General features: G+C 38.3%; 1 pseudogene; it reads right to left on the minus strand.

The window, feature by feature from the left end:
* Window positions 1–7,394: 7,394 nt before the first annotated feature.
* On the minus strand, window positions 7,395–8,989 carry LOC122423129 (annotated as a pseudogene).
* Between the last annotated feature and the right edge of the window lie 919 nt (window positions 8,990–9,908).

Here is a 9,908-nt window from a genome sequence, read left to right on the forward strand (position 1 = left end):
ATCTAAATGTCAGCTGATAATTGCTACCTTATTTAGTAGCTGCTGGTCTTGCAAAAATAAAATACTTCAAACTAAAAGGAATCACAATGAATGGAGAGAGTAATATACTAAGAGCAGAGCTGTCTCTCAGAAGTTCTATCAGAAACAATTTGAATGGTGTGGACACAGACTATGCTACAGCAGGATCTTGCTGCTGATAACAAATAGTGGTGGCTGATAAAACTCAAAAGGTTGTCTTTAATAATTGACACACATAGACACACAAAACCCCTTGAAAATGGTGATAAAATTTGATAAATTCTGATAGAGTTTCACAACTCTTTAACTTAGGGTTACACGGTGCTAACATGATATCTTCCAGTGGTATTATTATTCAACTCTTTTCCAGACAGGTAAATAGATAAAATAATATTAGATGATTTGATGGGTAACATCTTAGTTAAAATTAATGAAAAACATCTGAGATTTTAAAAAAATTTGTTTACATCCAGGATCAAAATCACTTAATTACTTACCCTTGCACTATGGTTTGACATGTTATTTGTGGAAAGCAACTCTGGTGTAACCAAGAACCCCTTTTGCTCTCTGAAGATGGATTTGAGAATGTGACTTTGAAGGCTAAAACTAGTAACCTGAATGTGGAACACTGAATAACTACCCCCTATAGGCGTCCATATCCTAAACCCCAAAACCTGTGAATAGGTTATCTTATATGCCAAAGGAAACTTACCAATATGATTAAGTCAAGGATCTTGAGACGGGAAGATAATCCTATATTGAAGTGCTGTAATCACAAAAGTCCTTACAGGTGGTAGAGGAGATCAGAGTGAGAGCTATCTGAGGGTGTTACTCTGCTGGCTTTGAAAATGGGGAAAGAGATCACTGGCCAAGGAATGTAGACATGCTCTAGAAGCTGAAGAAGGCAAAGAAACAGATTCTTCTCTTGAGCTTCCAGAAAGAACACAGCTCCAAGCTATCCATTTTTTTTTTTTTTTTGGCCATTTGGCTTGTGACCTGACCAGGGATTGAACCCAAGCCCCCTGCGCTGAAACTGTGGAGTCTTAATCACTGGACCTCCAGAGAAGTCCCCACATAGCTTTAAGTTATACCTTGATTTTAACCCATTAAAACCAATTTTGGACTTCTAACCTCTAGAACTGAAAGATAATAATTTCTGTTGTTTTAACCTACTAAATTTCCAGTAAATTTTTTTTTGTAATTTCCAGTAAATTTTATAGCAGCAATAGGAAACTAATATGCTGAGTCAAATAAATAATTTAGAATATTGCTTTTCAACCTGTCTATGGTGAAGGTTCAGCTTGTTTTATTTATTTATTTATTTTTAATTGATTTGGCTCTGTCAAGTCTTAGCTGCAGTGCCAGAGCTTATGTGGCATCTTCCTGGACCAGGGATTGAAGCCAGATCCCCTGCATTGCAAGGCAGATTCTTTACCAATGAGCTGCCAGGGAAGTCCCAGCTTGTTGTTTTAATCTTGAATCATGGATCAAAATACCTATAAGATATAATTGAAAATTTACTAGAAATTAATAACTTAAAACACAAAATTAAACAGCATTTAAAAAATAATAGATTAATCTGACATAACAATAATTTGTCAAATTGCTCTAAACATTCTTTAACACTTGCTTTCGTTTTCGGAGCTGTTGTCCACAAGTAACAATTTGCAGATGAATAGGACCGAGGCCCACACTGTGAGCAGCTTTGTTTCAGGAGACTGTAATACTGAGTGGTGTCGGTTTGTGGTGACAGTGCCTAGAGATCTCAGCAGAACATCTAAACCTCAGTTTGTGATCGTCACATAGGAGGTACAAAATCCTGCACTGGGGATTTCTGATAACCTGATGCTGACCATTACTGAAAACACTCTTTTTTCTTTTTTACATAAAAAATGTATTTGCTGTCATCCAAAAGAGTGTCAACAATAGAAATGTACATTTCAAAGAAAATGTACAAATGACTTAAAAAAAAAATCAACCTGAATAATTAAAGTAATCCAGGATATCCCCTGGCAGTCCAGTGGTTAGGACTCCGAACATCCACCATGCTGGAGGCAAGGGTTCAATCCCCAGTCAGAGATCTAAGATCCCATATGCCATGTGGTGTGGCCAATAAAAGAAGTCTAAATGAAGATAGATGAAGTATTTATCAGTTACGTCTCATCTTAAAAAGCTAAAGAAGAAAAAAAAAAGAAAGCTAAAGAAGGAAAGAAAATATCCAAGACTAGCCAGAGTTATTGAAACTAAACTCTCATTCACTACTGCTGGGAGTACAAATTGATATTTTATTTAAAACAATTCATCCCAAAGGATTGACACCCTTAAGTTTTTATGTACATTGAATTGATAATTAGATATAATTTAGTAAGAACATCATATGAAATGCAGATAGAACTTGATTTGGCTTGTCATGAAATGCAGCTAAAGACATGGTTATTTAGTGTCAAAAGATAAATTTATAAATGAATAAAAATGATATATTAATATAAAGTAATATTATTACATAGTCATTAGGTTGATTCTAAGGGATTTTTATTCATTATTGTTTTATTTTTGCTTTAATAAGATAAAAATGCTCAAGCTGTTAAATGGCAAGAATGAGGTTTTAACAGCATGTGAGTTCAGTTCAGTCGCTCAGTTGTGTCTGACTCTTTGCAACCCCATGGACTGCATAACATATGGCATAAATATTAACCCTGTGAACCTTCTGTTTTTTTCCCCTCTAACATCCCCTAACTACTTCTACTCAGACTATTGTTGTTAATGTTCAGTCACTAAGTTGTGTCGAACTCTTTGCAGCCCCATGGACTGCAGCGCACCAGACTTCCCTGTCCATCACCAACTCCCTAAGCTTGCTCAAACTCATGTCCATCGAGTTGGTGATGCCATCCAACCATCTCATCCTCTGACCGTAGTTCTCACTAATCACTCACCCACCAAACGTAATTATAAATAATAAATTTAATGGCAAAATACATCTAAGGAAATGAAAAACTCCTTTTTTCCCCCTATCTTTTCATGTGTGTGTGTGGCATGTGAGATCTTAGTTCCCTGACCTGGGATGGAACCTGTGCCCCCTGCAGTAGAAACATGGAGTCCTAACCACAGGACCACCTGGGAATTCCCACAAATTTGTTTCTTGATGTCTACCTCAATTTTAAAAATTGTCTTTCTGAACATTTGTTTTTAATGTGTGTGCTTTGCAGATGCCCTCAGCAAATTCTTCGTCTTCTTATTTGGATAATTCCTCATTGCTTGGGTCATTCCTATCTTTTCTAAGAGCTCGTAAGAGCAGTGGGCATGATCACAGAGTGTGGGCTATAATTAGTATAGAAAATCTCAATGAATTTTCCTTAATTCCTAAATATTCTCAACTTTCCTAAGTCCACACTAATGCTACGGCTTGCTGTCATGTTTAGAGATGAGGGAGGATGTGTCTAGAAATCTATTGAGTTAGAAAAGTTTTAAAAAAACAAAACAAAAAAATTCCCAGGTCCAAAAAAAAAAAAATTCCCAGGTCTTTTATTACAGGGAAGTAAGTAAGTAAGTAAGTAAAGTCGCTCAGTCGTATCCAACTCTTTGCGACCCCATGGACTATAGCCTACCAGGCTCCTCTGTCCATGGGATTTTCCAGGCAAGAGTACTGGAGTGGGTTGCCATTTCCTTCTCCAGGGTATCTTTCTGACCCAGGGATCGAACCCGGGTTTCCAGCATTGTAGATAGACGCTTTACCGTCTGAGTCACCCCAGGGACTCATATATGTACAAATAGTGGTAGGAGGATATGAGTGAGGTCAGATTGTCAGGTTGAAGAAGCATCATTATATATTTGAAGTTTTCCTTAATTCTTTTTCTTGTTTGTTTTGAATTAATTTTTATTGGAGTATAGTTGCTTTACAATATTGTGTTAGTCTCCACTGTACAACAAAGTGAATCAGATGTACGCATATAACCCCTCCTTTTTGGATTTCCTTTCCATTTAGATCACCACAGAACATTGAGTAGGGTTCCCTGAGCTATACAGTTAAGTTGTCATTGGTTATCTATTTTATACATGTGTATATATGTTAATCCCAATCTCCCAATTTCTCCCACCCTTTCTTCCACCTTTGGTGTCCATAGATTTGTTCTCTGTGTCTGTCTCTATTTCGGTTTTGGAAATAAAATCGTCTATACTCTCCTTAGTTCTTAAAATAAGTTTCCCCAATTCTTTACCTATGGGACTTTGTTTTGCCACTTCTGTGTCCCTAGAACTTATACCGGTTTTTAGACACCCAGTTATTTGTCCTGTGATTGGTAGCAGCAGCCAAAGCACTTTGTACTTCAGAGGTCAAGACTACACTGTTTCATTTAAGTAACTTTTTTCTAATGGTAAAATTAAAAACAATTTATTATAAAAATGAAAAAAATAGAAATTTACAAAAAATTACTAAGAAATAGCAATTGTTAATGTGTTAATATCAACCTTTCTGGATTTTTTCTGTACTTATTTTTCCAAAATTGGATTATTTTTCTATATATTTCAAAAACTTTTTTTTTTGCTTAAATTACTAAGGATAAGCTTTCCCTGGGTAAGTTTTCACACCACATGTATTCTTTTATAATATTATTTATGGCTGAGTAATAATAAAACTTATGGATGCTCCCTAATGCACTTAATATTGTACAGTTAGGTTGTTTTTAAGTTTTCTCTATAAAAATATACTAAAATGAACATATTCATAATTCTTTGTCTACTTCCATTACTTAATTCACTCAATGAATATTTATCAAGTACTCATGATTTGTTCACCTTTTGTAGCTTATATTCTAGTGGTTCCAAATAATATTCTAAAAGTGGAATTGCTGATTAAACCATTTTTTAAAATTTTTTGGTAAAATGTACACAATGCCAGATTTATTGGTTAATTATTCTTAAGCATATGGTTCAGTGGCATTAAGAATATTCACATTGTGCTACCATAACTACCATTGATTTTCATGTCTTTTTTCACCTTGCAAAACAAAAACTCTGTATTTTTTTAAAGAATAACTCCCCATTCCCCATTCTCTCCTCTCCTAGCCCCTGGCAACCACCATTCTACTTCTGTCACCATTAATTTGACAACTCTAGTTATTTCATATAAGAAGGACACAATAGGGATTTGCCTGGTGGTCCAGTGTTAAGACTCTCTGCTTCCAATGCAGGGCACGTAGGCTCAATCCGTAGTCTGGAAACTAAGATCCCGCATGCCACAGTGTGGGGTCAAAAAAGAAAAAGGACACAATAATTTTAAAACATTTAATATATATTGCAAACTTTTATTCTAGGTATGTTATATTAATGTGTATACCAGAGATGAGTGTAATAATGTTTGTTTCCTTGCTTCCTCATCATTTTTTCACCTTGCTAATTGGATAGACAGACATTGTATTGCTTTAATTTGCTTCTGTTGTTTAGAAATCCCTTTTTTTTTTTTAATTGAAGTATAGTTTAGTCGTTCTGGTGTACCACAAAGTGATTCAGTGGGGGTGTGTGTGTGTGTGTGTATTCTTTTTAATATTCATTATTTTAAGTTATTACTAGATACTGAATATAGTTTCCTGTGCTATCCAGCAGAACCTTTCTGTTTTCTGTTTTATATATAGTAGTTCGTATCTGCTCGGAGAAGGCAATGGCACCCCACTCCAGTCCTCTTGCCTGGACAATCCCATGGACGGAGGTGCCTGGTAGGCTGCAGTCCACGGGGTCGTGAAGAGTCGGACAGGACTGAGCGACTTCACTTTCACTTTTCACTTTCATGCTTTGGAGAAGGAAATGGCAACCCACTCCAGTGTTCTTGCCTGGAGAATCCCAGGGACGGGGGAGCCTGGTGGGCTGCCGTCTGTGGGGTCGCACAGAGTCGGACACGACTGAAGTGAATTAGCAGCAGCAGCAGTTGGTATCTGCTAATGATAAACTCCTGATTTATCCCTTCCCCCACTTTGGTAACCATAAGTTTATTTTCTATGTCTGAGTCTGTTTCTGTGTTATTTTTATCTGTTTTTTCAGTCTCACTGAAGGGATCTCAGTTCCCTGATCAGGGATTGAACCCCTGCCCATGCATTGGAAGCGCAGAGTCATAACCACTGGATTGGAATAGGTCTGGGAATTCCCTATTTCTGTTTGGTAAATAAGTCTATTTATCACATTTAGATTCCACATATAAGTGATATCGTTGTGATATATATCTTTCTTTGGCTTACTTCACTTAGTATGATAATCTCTAGGTCCATCCATAGTGCTTAATTTGCTTCTTTTTACTAATGAAGTTGAATATTTTTCATGTTTGTGATCACAATAATTCTGTGAAACTGATATATTTCCCATTTCATTGATTAGAAAACCAAAGGCCAGGGAAGTAATTTTTTCAGAACTTCACAGTCAGTAAGGGATAGAGCTGGGATTTTAAGTCCATGACTTCAAAACTGGTTCTAGGGCTTCCCTGGTGACTCAGTGGTAAAGAATCCACCTGCCAATGTAGGGGACATGGGTTCAATCCCTGATCCAGGAATATCCTACATGCCATAGAACAACTAAGCTGGTGGACCACAACTTTTGAGCCCATGCTCTAGGGTCCATGCTCTGCAACAAGAGAAGCCACTGCAATGAGAAGCTCTCACACCAAAACTAGAGAGTAGACCCCACTGGCTACAACTAGAGAAAAGCCCACACAGCAACGAAGACCCAGTGCAGCCAAAAATAAATATATAAATTACACATATATGTCAGTTCAGCTCAGTTCAGTTCAGTCGCTCAGTCGTGTCCCACTCATTGTGACCCCATGTTTATGTATATATATAAAATAACTAGTTCTACAATATTTAGCCATATTGTCTTACTTTTGATTTTCTCATTTGGGCTGAAAGTCTAGAATATATTTTTTGTGTGTGTGTCTTTTATTTTTTAACTTTTAAAATTTTTATTTTTTATACAATTTTGAAAGGTTACTTTCCATTTACAGTTATTACAGAATATTGGTTATATTCCTCATGTTGTACAAATACATCTTTGAACTCATACCTGGTAGTTCATACCTCCCACTCCCACACCCCTATAGTACCCCTCCCTACTCCCCTAGAGTTACAGTGTTTTTGTTTGTAGAGCCCTTAAAGAAGATCAAATTTATTGCTATGATTTTATGGGGAAAGAAAGTGAGGCCCAGTTGGTTAATGCTTTATGACATCTCAGATCATTCATATCTTATTTTAAAAATGTCCATGTTTTTCAGCGAGAAGTCAATTCTGATTCCATGTTGAAAACTGTTTCTTTGACTCTAACCCTTGTTTTTGCCATTTTTGTTATTATAAGTATACATAATGGGCTGTCTCAGAGAATTCTGTCCCTCTGCCTGACTGTTAAGCTAAAGTGCCTTTGTTCATAACCTTGTCCACCTGTAAATGGCAGGAAGAAAAAAATTAACACTTCCCCCTGCCTGAGGCTTGCCACTGTAGGAGACATTTGCAAGATATTAAATGGTCCTTTTACTTTGCTTCCTCACCTCTCCACATCTCTGATCCATAAAATAACTGGGCATCCAGACCCCAAGAGGATGGTTATTTTGAGATGTTTGTCTGCCATCTTCTTGGTCAGCTGAATTTCTGAATAAAGTCATATTCCTTGCCTCAACACCTTGTCTCTTGATTCACTGACCTCTTGAGCAGTGAGCAGAGCAAGCTTGGACTTGGTAACACATGCTTTGGTACGTATCATAAAGTGACAGTGAAGTCGCTCAGTCGTGTCCAACTCTTTGTGACCCCATGGACTGTAGACTACCAGGCTCCTCCGTCCATGGGATTTTCCAGGCAAGAATACTGGAATGTGTTGCCATTTCCTTCTCTAGGAGATCTTCCCGACCCAGGGGTCCAACCTGGATCTCTCACTTTGTAGGCAGACGCTTTTACCGTTTGAGCCACTAGGGAAGTCATGTATCATAAAAGACTGAGTAAATTGTCTAAGATTACAAGGTCATTGGAGGAGCCTTAACTAACTCAGATTCCCCCATTCCTGATCCTGTTGCTTTTTCTGCTATATGAGGTGCCTACGCACTCAATTATTGCTTTCTTTCCCTTGATCAAATGCCACTTTAATAAATAACAATGACAGCAATATTTAATGTCTATGGTGCTGGAGAAGACTCTTGAGAGTCCCTTGGACTGCAAGGAGATCAAACCAGTCAATCCTAAAGGAAATCCATCCTGAGTATTCTTTGCAAGGACTGATGTTGAAGCTGAAGTTTGGCCACCTGATGCAAAGAGCCGACTTATTGGAAAAGACCATGGTGCTGGGAAAGATTGATGCAGGAGGAGTAGGGGCAACAGAGGATGAGATGGTTAGATGGCATCACCGACTCAATGGACATGAGTTTGAGCAAACTCCAGAAGATGGTGAAGGACAGAGAAGCCTGGGGTGTTGCAGTCCACGGGGTTGCAATGAGTCAGACACGACTGAGCAACTAAACAACAACAACAAATTAATGTCACCTTGCTGTTTCTTTTTTGAAAAACACTTGTTATCATTTAACGAATTTCCCAGCATGTGGCTTCCAGCCACCAGGACACAAGCCCCACCTACACCCTTAATCTTCTCCTCAGCTCTTCTGCTGAAGAATTTGACCTTCACAATGACAGGCTGCTTTGGGAGTTTTCCCTTCCCCAGAACTCTGTAGTAACTCGACAATGCCACATTAATGACAGGAGGAGCTCCAGTCTTGTTCTTGGCAGCATTCACCCATGTCTGCTCACTGACCTAGGTCCACAGTTTATCAAGATTGACAGTTGGGCAGAAACTCTGGTTCCACTTGAGTGGTAATCTCTCATATCAACTTTCCCAAAGTAACCTGGGTGATATTGAAGTTGATGCCGTGGTGATGCATGGCACCAGCATTACCTTGGCCTCCCGGGTGTTTCCAGTGTTTGCCAGTGTGGCCGTGGCTGTGGCTCATGGGGCCCCGAAGTCTTCCTTAGTCAGGATGGCATGTTGGCAGCCTTTTATGGAGTGCTTACCATTTGTCAGACATCCTGAGCTTCGCATATGCATTATCTCTTCAGACCCCGTCGGCAGCTCAGCAAAGAATGCTTTATTCTCACTTCATAGTTGAATGATTTGCCCGTGATCACAAAACTGGTAAGTGGTGGAACCGGATTTTAAATGAGTTGATCTGATTCTTTCCTTTTTTTTGCTATGCTGGGTCTTCATTATGGCAAGCAGGCTTCCCTAGTTGTGGCACATGGGCTTAGTTGGCCGTGGCATGTGGGATCTTAGTTCCCCAACCAGGGATTGAACCTATGTCCCCTGAATTGCAAGGCGGGTTCTTAACCACTGGATCACTAGGGAAGTCCCCAGTTAGTCTGATTTCTGACTTTAAATCAGGAAAGTTAAATGGAGAGAATCAAAGTGCAGCCTCCATTTATTGTTCAAAACAGGTGGGGTTTGTAAACTAAATGCACTAGCTAGGGTGCAAGTAGGAGTAGGAGAAATGGGAATGGAGAAGATGTGGCTATCCAAAAGAGCAAGACCTTTGGAAATAGTGCCAATTCATTCATTCATTTTTTTGTTTTTAAATTGCACAGATACCTATTGAATGTCAGCTACGTGGCAGACACTTTGCTTGGCAGTGGAGAAACTTTGAGGAAAAGACACATCCCTTGTCCTTGTAACTTATATTCTATTAGCTTAGAGTAATATTCTAGAAATGGAATTGCCGATCAATAGGGACATATAGTCCTTCTTGGACATATTGTTGACCAAAAAGGACATATGACAAATAAGGACGTATAGTATGGCACAGGGAACTAAACTCAATATTTTATAATAACCTATAAGGGAAAATAACTTGAAAAAGCAATTAGTTTGATATTATATAATTCAAA

This window comes from Cervus canadensis, chromosome 21 (genome assembly GCF_019320065.1).
Source record: "Cervus canadensis isolate Bull #8, Minnesota chromosome 21, ASM1932006v1, whole genome shotgun sequence".
Taxonomy (NCBI): domain Eukaryota; kingdom Metazoa; phylum Chordata; class Mammalia; order Artiodactyla; family Cervidae; genus Cervus; species Cervus canadensis.